At 43.7% G+C, this 14,585-nt stretch overlaps 1 pseudogene; it reads right to left on the bottom strand.

Moving 5' to 3' along the window:
- LOC120061857 overlaps positions 1-14,585 on the bottom strand; it is a 43,058-nt pseudogene that overhangs the window by 7,331 nt on the left and 21,142 nt on the right.

Here is a 14,585-nt window from a genome sequence, read left to right as displayed (position 1 = left end):
ACCAATGTCTTAACAGTGTTTGAACACACGTCCTGTGACAGACAAAGGAAGTGTCTTCCTAGCAACGCTATATATTAGTGTACTGTTAGTGAGAGATAAACTAAGTGTCTAACTATGAACGTTATATATTAGTTTACCTCTAATGACAGATAAAGGAAGTGTCTTCCTATGAACACTATACACTGAGTATACAAAACATTAGGAACACCTTCCTAATATTGAGTTGCCCTCAGAACAGCTTTAATTTGTCGGAACATGGACTCTACAAAGTGTCGAAAGCGTTCCACAGGGATGATGGCCCATGTTGTCTCCAATTCTTCCTACAGTTGTTTCAAGTTGGCTGGATGTTCTTCGGGTGGTGGAAACATTTTTGATACACAAAGGAAACTGTTGATTGTGAAAACCCCAGCAGCGTCGTAGTTCTTGACACACACCGGTGTGCCTGGCACCTACTACCATACCCCGTTCAAAGGCACATAAATCTTTTGTCTTGCCAATTCTGTTCTCACCTTTTCAAAAAGTCGTCCCCTCTGCCATAGGCGTGAATGGTGGACATCCCCTGGAAACTGCTGGTGATGTGCGAGCTGAAAGGTGATTGGCTGATGTTCTCTAGACGCTTTAGTTCACGAATCAGAACCCTAGTCAGTCAAACAGGAAGTGGAACGTCAAGTCTATTACATATAAACATACCAGAGCACCACTTTAGGGATGGTAAAAAAACTACATTCACTCAGCATTTCTCGAATCTCTATTCTGTGACTCTGTGACCCCCAGCCAACAATGTTGTTTGAGCACGAAACACCCTTTTTCTACAACAGCCTTGTGAAATATCTATGGATGGTGATCAAGGAGAGGATTGAGAAAACTGTATAATGGAGTGTGAAGTCGGAAGTTTACATACACCTTAGTCAAATACATTTAAACTCAGTTTTTCACAATTCCTGACATTTAGAGAGAGTAAAAATTCCCTATCTTAGGTCAGTTAGGATCACCACTTCATTTTAAGAATGTGAAATGTCAGAATAATAGTAGAGATAATTATTTATTTCAGCTTTTATTTCTTTTATCACATTCCCAGTGGGTGAGAAGTTTACATACACTCAATTAGTATTTGGTAGCATTGCCTTTAAATTGTTTAACTTGGGTCAAACGTTTGGGTAGCCTTCCACAAGCATCTCACAATAAGTTGGGTGAATTTTGGCCCATTCTTCCTGACAGAGCTGGTGTAACTGAGTCAGGTTTGTAGGTCTCCTTGCTCGCACACGCTTTTTCAGTTCTGCCCACACATTTTCTATAGGATTGAGGTCAGGGCTTTGTGATGGCCACTCCAATACCTTGACTTTGTTGTCCTTAAGACATTTTGCCACAACTTTGGAAGTATGCTTGGGGTCATTGTCCATTTGGAAGACCCATTTGCGACCAAGCTTTAACTTCCTGACTGATGTCTTGAGATGTTGCTTCAATATATCTACATAATTGTCCCCCCTCATGATGCCATCTATTTTGTGAAGTACACCAGTCCCTCCTGCAGCAAAGCACCCCCACAACATGATGCTGCCACCCCCGTGCTTCACGGTTGGGATGGTGTTCTTCGGCTTGCAAGCATCCCCCTTTATCCTCCAAACATAACGATCGTCATTATGGTCAAACAGTTCTATTTTTGTTTCATCAGACCTGAGGACATTTCTCTGAAAGTACGATCTTTGTCCCCATGTGCAGTTGCAAACCGTAGTCTGGCTTTTTTATGGCGGTTTTGGAGCAGTGGTTTCTTCCTTGCTGAGCGGCCTTTCAGGTTATGTCGATATAGGACTCGTTTTAATGTGGATATAGATACTTCCTGTTTCCTCCAGCATCTTCACAAAGTCCTTTGCTGTTGCCCTGGGATTAATTTGCACTTAACGCACCAAAGTATGTTCATCTCTAGGAGACAGAACGCGTCTCCTTCCTGAGCGGTATGACGGCTGCGTGGTCCCATGGTGTTAATACTTGCGTACTATTGTTTGTACAGATGAACGTGGTACCTTCAAGCGTTTGGAAATTGCTCCCAAGGATGAAACAGACTTGTGGAGGTCTACAATTATTTTTCTGAGGTCTTGGCTGATATCTTTAGATTTTCCCATGATGTCAAGCAAAGAGGCACTGAGTTTGAAGGTAGGCCTTGAAATACATCCACAGGTACACCTCCAATTCACTCAAATGATGTCAAATAGCCTATCAGAAGCTTCTAAAGCCTTGACATCATTTTCTGGAATGTTTTACTTCTGACCCACTGGAATTGTGATACAGTGAATTATAAGTGAAATAATCTGTCCGTAAACAATTGTTGGAAAAATGACTCGTGTCATGCACAAAGTAGATGTCCTAACCGACTATAGTTTGTTAACAAGAAATTTGTGGAGTGGTTGAAAAACAAGTTAATGACTCCAACCTAAGTGCATGTAAACTTCCGACTTCAACTGTAACTCCAATGACGGTGTAGTTATCTGACAGGTTAGTGGACTATGATATGATGAGAGGACACAGGGAGTCAGAGTATAATTCTGCCCAGGACAACCATTTCCTTGCACAGCTCGGGCCATTTCTGGGCTCCGCTAGAATCATTTCTGATTTCTGTCTGATTTTATGAGCCGCACACCCACACTACGATGCTAGAGAAAGGGGTTTATTGACAAAAGTGGGGTGGAGTTCTACTTTTAGGTCCATAGATAGGATTGGCTGCACATGTGAATAACAAATCTGTCCATAAATTAATCATCCCTTTTTCTCATAAAGCGGAGGGAGGGAGGGAGGCAGGAATAGGACAGAGCATGAAACAACATGACATTTGTCCTTGTTCTGAAGTTTCCTACACAAACATGTTTATGCAGTTGGTACTTTCATCTATCGATACCAACTGACAAAGTAAACCACATCAACAAAGGATACGTATCCCAAATGGCACTCTATTCCCTATATAGTGTGGGCCTTGGTCATAGATAGTGCACTATATAGGGAATAGGGTGCTTTTTGGGTTTGCTTTTAAATGAGGTAACCAGTTTGATGCGATTCAGATGAGTCACGTTGAATATCAAATCTCGAGAAGTCGTTGAGTTGTGACTTTGCACGCCATTTCATCACATTTACTTCTTCGCATTTATTTCATCACGCATTGTGGGGTAGTAGGCTAGATGTGACCCATAAAACATACAGGGGAAATACTACCTTTTTGTGTGGGTGTTGCCCCAAAACTGCACTTTTTATATCTTGTGAATCAAACATGCTTCTTTTCCCACTGATTTTGTATATTACCCAAAAGACCTACAGAACCCTAATCCATCTCTACACTTTTTCTATTTTAATCAACACACGTAGGCATGCACACTCACACACATACAGCCAACGTAATCCCGCTTGTCTAAATCGATTGGTTGGAGCCTGACCTGGAGACGCGGTTGACAATGAGGAGGAAAGCTCCCAGGGGCAAGAGGGACAGCAGGAACCAGGGGAATACGATGCACACCATGGCCAGGCGTAAAAGCACCATGGTCAAGTTCTGGAGCAGCATCTCAGCATGCATAGCCAGACGGACGTCCACTGTGGATGGAGAGGGAGAGAGAGATAGACAAATAGATCGAGAGAGAAAGGGAGATAGAAAGAGATACAGAGAGGGAGAGAGAAAACAACAACTGTCAGATTGTCTGTGTTGTATGGGGACCTCATTGCGCTGAGTATGAAGTCAAGGCAAATCATTAGGTTCCTCACCCTCGTCCATGTCACGAGAGAAGCGGCCTAGAGGTGTCGTGTCAAAGAAGCGCATGGGGCTCAGGATGAGGAGGTGGAATAGCTTGTCGTGGAGCACCGAGGCAGCCCGAACAGTGCACTGCCAGACACAACATAAACATAACAAATACATCGAAACGGTCATAACTCTGGTAAACAGATTGTCGGGACTCAGGAAAGCTTTACCTAACACCCAGACGCAATAAATGCAAAACATAATAGCAGTAGAGATTAGAGAATCGTTGCCAGCATACACAGCTATGTACACATACGAACACTCACATGACACATATGCTATGTTGCTAATGCTAGCTAGCTTGTTCTTGGATGCAAACATTGGTGAAATGTCAGAACAATTCAGCGAACACAATAGCCAACTTGTGGAGGCCCTGTGAGCATTTGACCCAGAGTTCCATGACTTTCAAGATGTGGAAAAGGTGAAAGAAACAAAACAGATTTGACGGAAGCTGAGTTTAGTGTCGCTCGGCAGTTTTGTAGACTGACATCGCCCACTCCAATGAGGACAAATGGACTTCACTTGTTATCCTGCAATGATACTCTGAGCATTTTTCCATTATGCCAACCGTGCTGACCGCACTGACACATGGATTGACTTTTGGGGCGTACACAGCTACATGCAAGAATATATTTCCCACTTTGACAAACGTGTTCAGTCATGACAGAAGAAGCATGCTACACCCGAGGAAAGCTCAACTAATCCAGCTGGCATTTGAGGGGGATCTTACAAGAAGATTTCAGGGCGAACGTTATGATCGATTAGGAAGTTCCACAGGAAGTTCCACAGAGCTTCAGGAAGGCTGGAACTCTTTTGAAAAGGGAAGAAAATCGAGCTGGTTGGTTTTTTATCCAAATCTTGGTGGTATAGCCAGTGGCATAATTTCAGCAAAAACCTAGGGTATGGGATGGCAAAATGACATTCTTAGCCAGTCTATAGTCCATGGTACTGATAGAGCGCAACAGCAATTTTGTGCCTACATGTCACTTCACACTCAATGTTCTAGGAATTTGAACTTATTGTGGTATAGCGTAGAGTTGTGGCAGTCATGACATTTTGTCAGCTGGTTATTGTCATACACAAGACTGCCGAGTCTCACGGTAATTGACTGCAAATAATGTCACAATAAATCCATTATTTATTTTAGTCAGGTCTAAAGAAACATTAGGATATTGAAAATGTTTTTTTCTGAAAAACAGAATATGAGTTGGCCTACATGGATGGCTATGCTCCATGCCATTGACTGTAGGCGTGTTCATTTAGCTGACAAGATATACTTATAAGTCCCATTACATTTTATATTATATGATTTTATAGTAAGAAGAATATAATTGAACTTCGCTGAATAAAACAGTAAGGATATTTTTCCCATTCCGGAGAGAGTGCGCATATGAAACGCCTATGTTGAGCGTAAAAGTGATCGTTTGAAAAAGGTCGTATACACTAGATATCACGTTCTGACCTTTATTTTCCTTTGTTTTGTCTTTATTTAGTATGGTCAGGGCGTGAGTTGGGGTGGGCAGTCTATGTTATGTGTTTCTATGTTTAGGTTTGTCAATTGGCCTGATATGGTTCTCAATCAGAGACAGGTGTTTTGCATTGTCTCTGATTGGGAACCATATTTAGGTTGTCTGTTTTCACTGTTGGTTTGTGGGTGTTTGTCTTCCGTGTTAGTGTTTGTGCCACACGGGACTGTTTTTCGGTTAGATTTCTCTTTGTTAGGACATCAGCCGTTACACTAGATTTATAGTTATTTGGCAACTTTAATTGTGAATGATACAAACCTCAATGTCTTAGAGATCAAAACGATGCACGATGCGGCTATAGGCTATTGATTTGAGAAAGTCGCAAAAAAATAAGCTTGTTCTCTGTTGGTTGCCTCTGGCTGCACAGCTGTTCTCTCATCAATTGATCAAATTTTCACCCATCAATTTAATCGAGTCTTCACTAATAAACTCAGCAAAAAAAGAAACGTCCCTTTTTCAGGACCCTGTCTTTCAAAGATAATTCGTAAAAATCCAAATAACTTCACAGATCTTCATTGTAAAGGGTTTAAACACTGTTCCCATGCTTGTTCAATGAACCATAAACAATTAATGAACAAGTACCTGTGGAACGGTCGATATGACACTAACAGCTTACAGACGGTAGGCAATTAAGGTCACAGTTATGAAAACTTAGGACACTAAAGAGGCCTTTCTACTGACTATGAAAAACACCAACAGAAAGATCCCCAGGATCCCCGCTCATCTGTGTGAACGTGCCTTAGACATGCTGTGTAACAACACCTGCACAGGATCGGTACCTCCGAACATCACACTTGCGGGACAGATACAGGACGGCAAAAACAACTGCCAGAGTTACACCAGGAACGCACAATCCCTCCATCAGTTCTCAGACTGTCCGCAATAGGATGAGAGATGCTGGACTGAGGGCTTATAGGCCTGTTGTAAGGCAGGTCCCTACCAGACATCACCGGCAACAACGTCGCCTATGGGCACAAACCCAGTGTCGCTGGACCAGACAGGACTGGCAAAAAGTGCTCTTCACTGACGAGTCGTGGTTTTGTCTCACAATATGCGGAAGGCTATGTATTGTATAGGCACAATCATACACCTATGCGTATACATAAGCTCTAATATGCATACGGGTATTTTGAAATAATCATCACCTTAGAAAACACTGTCCATTTCGTTGTGTTACACTTTGAAACAACATCCACAACGACCATGTTTTACACTTCTTTCTTCAAATGAATCATCACAGTGAGACGAGTTTTAAAAGCATGATATTGTTGTGATAACTGTTTGATACCCTGGTCAACAGCTCTGCACCCCCCACAGCCACTTGCTCAAGCCTCCCCCATTTATCCTTCACCCAAATCCAGATAGCTGATGTTCTGAAAGAGCTGCAAAATCTGGACCCCTACAAATCAGCTGGGCTAGACAATCTGGACCCTCTCTTTCTAAAATTATCCGCCGCAATTGTTGCAACCCCTATTACTAGCCTGTTCAACCTCTCTTTCGTATCGTCTGAGATCCCTAAAGATTGGAAAGCTGCTGCGGTCATCCCCCTCTTCAAAGGGGGAGACACTCTATACCCAAACTGTTACAGACATTTATCTTTCCTACCCTGCCTTTCTAAAGTCTTCGAAAGCCAAGTTATCAGATCACCAACTATTTAGAATCCCACCGTACCTTCTCCGCTATGCAATCTGGTTTCCTAGCTGGTCACGGGTGCACCTCAGCCACGCTCAAGGTCCTAAACGATATCATAACCGCTATCGATAAAAGACAATACTGCGCAGCCGTCTTCATCGACCTGGCCAAGGCTTTCGACTCTGTCAATCACCGCATTCTTATCGGCAGACTCAGCCTTGGTTTCTCAAATGACTGCCTCGCCTGGTTCACCAACTACTTCTCAGATAGAGTTCAGTGTGTCAAATCGGAGGGCCTGTTGTCTGGACCTCTGGCAGTCTCTATGGGGTTGCCACAGTGTTCAATTCTCGGGCCGACTCTTTTCTCTGTATACATCAATGATGTATGCTCTTCATCCGATCGCTGCCCGCACCCGCCCGTCCAGCATCACTACTCTGGACGGTTCTGACTTGTGGACAACTACAAGAATATGTGGACAACTACAAATACCTAGGTGTCTGGTTAGACTGTAAACTCTCCTTCCAGACTCACATAAGCATCTCCAATCCAAAATTAAATCTAGAATCGGCTTCCTATTTTGCAACAAAGCCTCCTTCACTCATGCTGCCAAACATACCCTCGTAAGACTGACTATCCTACCGATCCTTGACTTCGGTGATGTCATTTACAAAATAGCCTCCAACACTCTACTTAGCAAATTGGATGTAGTCTATCACAGTGCCATCCGTTTTGTCACCAAAGCCCCATATATTACCCACCACTGCAACCTGTATGCTCTCGTTGGCTGGCCCTCGCTTCATATTCGTCGCCAAACCCACTGGCTCCAGGTCATCTATAAGTCTTTGCTAGGTAAAGCCCCACCTTATCTCAGCTCACTGGTCACCATAGCAGCACCCACCCGTAGCACGCGCTCCAGCAGGTATATTTCCCTGGTCATCCCCAAAGCCAACTCCTCCTTTGGCCGCCTTTCCTTCCAGTTCTCTGCTGCCAATGACTGGAACTAATTGCAAAAATCACTGAAGCTGGAGTCTTTTATCTCCCTCACTAACTTTAAGCATCAGCTGTCAGAGTAGCTTACCGATCATTGCACCTGTACACAGCCCATCTGTAAATAGCCCACCCAACTACCTCATCCCCATATTGTTATTGATTTTTTTCTCCTTTGCACCCCAGTATCACTACTTGCACATTCATCTTCTGCACATCTATCACTCCAGTGTTTAATTCTAAATTGTAATTATTTCGCCACTATGGCCTATTTATTGCCTTACCTCCCTAATCTTACTACATTTGCACACACTGCATATAGATTTTTCTATTGTGTTATTGACTGTACGTTTGTTTATCCCATGTGTAACTCTGTGTTGTTTGTGTCGCACTGCTTTGCTTTATCTTGGCCAGGTTGCAGTTGTAAATGAGAACTTAAATAAAGAAAAAAAAAGTTTTAAAGTGATTTTCGATTGAATTTGCATTGATGTCAGAGTGATTAGAGGGACAATAGAGCCCTGAGTACCAGGCCATTAGGACCTGATGGTCGTAAGATACTACTAAAGCATGTCCAGAGTGCATTACAGGAGATTACCATGACTCAACGATCACGTGGAATTTTACTGCGGTCATGACTCATGACTGCCGGTGTGGCGGTCACCGGAACAGCTCTAGTATAGAGTGATAAGCATCATTTAATATTATTCAAATGCAAGGACCCAAATGACGCCCCTGGGTATAACTACATAATGGTGCGTTTCATCATTATGGTTCTCTTAGTTGTTTTTTGTGGAACTGTACGTGTTGGAAATTTGTTTATGGTAGGCTGGCATTGTTTAATTGATTACGTGGGTGGAATTTGATCCACAGAAGTGTATTGTGCCATATCACAACGTGTTGCTGAACTCATGGGCGCCATGATTTTATGTGTTTGAGGCAGTCCCATAGGCCTTTTTATTTGGTAAGACAGCAGTGCATGGCTACGTCTCACTGTAGTAGGCTGTAGGCTATGCTTTGGTTATTTGGATCTCCATTCTTTTGGTTACTGCATTTGTTTACTGTTAATGTAACTAGCCTAAATATAGATTGTGTCATGCCTTTATCAATCTGATATTTTGTTTACGAGGCTTAAATTGGTACCTCTGTTTTGTTCTGTTGGCAATCATTTGTTCGCATTCGCAGTATTCTAAGCCAAACTGCTATTCAGTATTTTTGTTTGCATGCATAAACAACTAGGCTACTACTTTCAGCATTTAGTTTGCATTATTTTGGTAAAACGGCGGTGTAGGGCTGCATTCACATAGGCTGTTTGTTAGATTAGATTAGATTAGAATTAGATTAGCCTACAGATTTCACACCAACCTGTCACTTCAAAAGCACTCAATGGTCTTGGAGTCTCTGCATTTGAACTTTAAGTTTATTGTGGTATCGCATGATACAAGCACAATACAATTTAATTCAAATGCAAGAGCCCCGGAAAATGTTTCCCCATTGTGGATTTCAACTGCCTCTGTGCTGTTAAGCAAGTGGAATGTTTCTTGTGTCAGCCGATCTGTCAAATACTCATACATAAATTAATGACTGGCGGGCTGACACAGAAAGGTTACGACCCTATGTCTAAGTTAACTCAATGAAAAACGTCTGGCCAATTGTACAGAAATTACTTTTGGCAGGAGAAAACAGTAAATCTATTAACGGAATATCCAACACCCACACATTCACGTCACAGCTAGGGGTAAAAAAAAAGAAAAAGATTAGTCATCTTTGGAAAGTTAGTTGCACACAATTACGTGGGGACATGACCTCGGTAATGGGCTGTCAGAAAAGTTTAGCAAAGAAAAGGGGACATGTATCCAAATGGACTGGGATACACACACACACACACACACACACACACACACACACACACACACACACACACACACACACACACACACACACACACACACACACACACACACACACACACACACACACACACACACACACACACACACACACACACACACACACTTAGCCTGCAGGCTCTTAAATTATAGTAGAGCAACTCATGAGAACGGCTGAAAGAATAAGACAATTAGACGGAGTCAAGGTTCTACCACAACCACTTTGCACACCTCTTTCCTTTGAAAGGGCCTGAGTGTAAATCAATGAAAACCTGATTCGTCCCAAATGGTACCCTATGAGCTCTTGTCAAAAGTAGTGCACTATACAGGGAATAGGGTGCCATTTGGGAAGCACACAGGGATGCACTCTCCTTTGACAGGCCAATGAATGGTCAGGACATCGAGATGGGAGAACAATCCACAAGAACCACTCTAAAAGACATTTGAGCAAGATGCTTACCTTGACGAACACCAGTCCCCTCATTGTCTTCAGGAAGAGAGCGGCTCCCATGGTCAGCACATAAACTCTTGAGTAGTATTGAACATGAGGGTTGAGCCTCATGCTATCGTTTGCCAACGCTGCCACCGTTTCATTGGTTTTGTCGTCCAGGATTAATGATGTGTTCTGAGAGCAGATGGAGCAACAAATCCCCATGAAGGAAACACACACAGGGCCTCCTTGGAAAAAATGGAATTTATATCTAATGACTGAGATAAATAAAACAGAGTCAGCTGAGTGCTGAATCCAAGGCAGAATACATGAAAGAAGCAGCCGTTCGAATGATGTCGCAATTCCAAACGCATTCTTCAAATCTGACATGGACAACAGCTTTGCAGCACATCTGTTTTTCGGTGGCTCGTCCCTTGTTTTAATTATGTTTACCGCGTTTCTTTTTTAATTACACGTGTTAAGATTAATGCTCTTGCTTTCCCCAATACAACTCAGTGATGCGCAGAAGTCGTTTTTCTTGCGGTAGACATAGCCTCTACAGTATACTGAGACGTCCCTCTCAAGGTAGGCAGAAGTTGCCCTTTGCCAATTTTTTTTCATTCTAATGTTTCTAATAAGGATTGGGGGTATGGTAATCTGATCCTAGTTGTGTGTCTGTGTGTAAGGCCATCATTTTGATCGAGTGGATCATCATTTGAATCCAGTGGATGATCATTTGGATCCAGTGCAAAAAACAAAACAAAAAAACTCACCCCGCTGCCCGGGCGGATCCAGTAGCTCAGCCACCAGTTACTGAAGGCGATGCAGCCGGTGGTGAAGAGGAAGAGGTTGATGATGAAGGCATAAGGGCCTCCAGCTGCTTTGATGAAGGCCTTGTACACATCCCAGGCCACGGCGCCAGAGCCCTTCTCCTCCGCTTTCATGAGCTGGTCTGGAGAGTAAAGAGAAGGAAAGAAGGGCGGAAGGGAAGGAAGGAGGGAAGAAGGAAGGGAGGGAGGTAAGAAAGAAAGAAAGAAAGAAAGACAGAAAGAAAGAAAGAAAGAAAGAAAGAAAGAAAGAAAGAAAGAAAGAAAGGAAAGAAAGGAATAAAAAAAAAAGAGACCCATGTGAGTCATTTCCTTATTTCAAGCCAACTGTTTTGGAGGGAACACATTAACACATTCTATCCATTATTTTTCTCCATCGGAGGTCTGGCGACTTTAGCAACAGTTGCGGGGGACTCAACCTTTTCCTCTCCCTCCTTCTCCTTATTTTTCAGGTTTTTTGTCACCAGGTTCTAGGAAAGAAAGCCAGAGGGAGCTACAGCATAAGACCCCACAAATCACGGCGAAGCCATAACAATGGCCAGTAAGTAATTTAAACAGATATCGGTGACAGGGTCTTTAGCGGTGTGACACCGGTAAATCAATGCACGCATAAATAATGAAAGGCCTTGTATGCGCTAACATTTCCCAGCCACCCGCTTGGCTTCTCCTGTCTCATGAATTATGCAGGATGGATGTACGATGTCATTGTGTAAAGAGGGATGACAAAGGTGTTTTTACATAAAGGAGAGCTGGAGCTGGACTTGCCTGGTCCCAGATCAGTTTGTTTCCCAGATTTTATTTATTTATTTTATTTCACCTTTATTTAACCAGGTAGGCTAGTTGAGAACAAGTTCTCATTTGCAACTGCGACCTGATATGTGACCAGGCTAGTTGGACGTGCGCTGCGTGGGTGGCATTACCTTCTGCTGTACACTGTTTAAGAGGGTGGCGTAGTCACAGTCTCTTCCCATGAGCTGGGTGTGGGTGCCATGCTCTGCAATCTGCCTTTCCTTCATCAGAATCACGTCGTCACACTCTGCCAGGTACTGAGAGAGGGTCAACACCAGTGATATATGTGATTCTCCTGTTGCAGAATCCTGGGATATACACTGCTCAAAAAAATAAAGGGAACACTTAAGCAACACAATGTAACTCCAAGTCAATCACACTTCTGTGAAATCAAACTGTCCACTTAGGAAGCAACACTGATTGACAATAAATTTCACATGCTGTTGTGCAAATGGAATAGACAAAAGGTGGAAATTATAGGCAATTAGCAAGACACCCCCAATAAAGGAATGGTTCTGCAGGTGGTGACCACAGACCACTTCTCAGTTCCTATGCTTCCTGGCTGATGTTTTGGTCACTTTTGAATGCTGGCGGTGCTTTCACTCTAGTGGTAGCATGAGACGGAGTCTACAACCCACACAAGTGGCTCAGGTAGTGCAGTTCATCCAGGATGGCACATCAATGCAAGCTGTGGCAAAAAGGTTTGCTGTGTCTGTCAGCGTAGTGTCCAGAGCATGGAGGCGCTACCAGGAGACAGGCCAGTACATCAGGAGACGTGGAGGAGGCCATAGGAGGGCAACAACCCAGCAGCAGGACCGCTACCTCCGCCTTTGTGCAAGTAGGTGCACTGCCAGAGGCCTGCAAAATGACCTCCAGCAGGCCACAAATGTGCATGTGTCAGCATATGGTCTCACAAGGGGTCTGAGGATCTCATCTCGGTACCTAATGGCAGTCAGGCTACCTCTGGCGAGCACATGGAGGGCTGTGCGGCCCCACAAAGAAATGCCACCCCACACCATGACTGACCCACCGCCAAACCGGTCATGCTGGAGGATGTTGCAGGCAGCAGAACGTTCTCCACGGCGTCTCCAGACTCTGTCACGTCTGTCACATGTGCTCATGTGCTCAGTGTGAACCTGCTTTCATCTGTGAAGAGCACAGGGCGCCAGTGGCGAATTTGCCAATCTTGGTGTTCTCTGGCAAATGCCAAACGTCCTGCACGGTGTTGGGCTGTAAGCACAACCCCCACCTGTGGACGTCGGGCCCTCATACCACCCTCATGGAGTCTGTTTCTGACCGTTTGAGCAGACACATGCACATTTGTGGCCTGCTGGAGGTCATTTTGCAGGGCTCTGGCAGTGCACCTCCTTGCACAAAGGCGGAGGTAGCGGTCCTGCTGCTGGGTTGTTGCCCTCCTATGGCCTCCTCCACGTCTCCTGATGTACTGGCCTGTCTCCTGGTAGCGCCTCCATGCTCTGGACACTACGCTGACAGACACAGCAAACCTTTTTGCCACAGCTTGCATTGATGTGCCATCCTGGATGAACTGCACTACCTGAGCCACTTGTGTGGGTTGTAGACTCCGTCTCATGCTACCACTAGAGTGAAAGCACCGCCAGCATTCAAAAGTGACCAAAACATCAGCCAGGAAGCATAGGAACTGAGAAGTGGTCTGTGGTCACCACCTGCAGAACCATTCCTTTATTGGGGGTGTCTTGCTAATTGCCTATAATTTCCACCTTTTGTCTATTCCATTTGCACAACAGCATGTGAAATTTATTGTCAATCAGTGTTGCTTCCTAAGTGGACAGTTTGATTTCACAGAAGTGTGATTGACTTGGAGTTACATTGTGTTGTTTAAGTGTTCCCTTTAGTTTTTTGAGCAGTGTAGTATGCTCCTCTATATTTCTATATGGCTCCCTTTCCTCAGCTCTCTCTATTCGGGCCAAATTCTTGTGATCCTTAACTTAGCCATAATACATGAATGTCAATGAGAGATTTGTGTGAAAGCTCAAGTTGCACAATGATCACTGAGCTACTGTATCTATATAGGAGAAAGCAAAGTCTAGATAGGGTTTTTCTCATTTCCCTTCACTAGTAGTTCTTTCAGATTAAGCATCCCAAAGATATACAAAAGAGACTAGCTAAGAAAGCCCTTTCAGATCATGAATGCATTATACAGGAGTAAGAAAACCATTTCCGATCGTGTCGACATATTACACAAGTCACTTATTTGCTGCAAATCATTCTGTATCTCACATCATTCAGATGATCAGAAGCTCAATTTACCTGAAGCTGATGTGTGACAAAGATGATGGTCTTGCCCTTGGACACTGTTTCGGATGGCGTTGTGGAAGAGCTGAGAGCCCACGTGGGCGTCCACAGCACTGAGAGGATCATCTAGGAGTAGGATGAGTCGCTCGCTGTACAGGGCACGTGCCAGGCTTACCCGCTGGCGCTGCCCGCCACTCAGGTTGGCACCCCTCTCCCCTATCTAGAATGAGAACATTGAGACAATGTTGACAAAATGTATCAAGGATTATTTCTCAATACATGGGCATCATAGGCCAGAACAGATAAGGACATACAGATAGTTACATAACACTATAATAAAATACTACAGTGCACCCCAAAACATTCCATCTATAAACGCATGTACTACTTACTAGCCTTGTACATAGTTATTCCACTTTCTGCTACTTTGGTATACTGTAAGGTCAATGTATTGTACAG

Source organism: Salvelinus namaycush, chromosome 17 (assembly GCF_016432855.1).
Source record: "Salvelinus namaycush isolate Seneca chromosome 17, SaNama_1.0, whole genome shotgun sequence".
NCBI lineage: Eukaryota > Metazoa > Chordata > Actinopteri > Salmoniformes > Salmonidae > Salvelinus > Salvelinus namaycush.
Note: the sequence above shows the minus strand (reverse complement) of the source record. Positions and strands in the feature narration are given on the sequence as shown.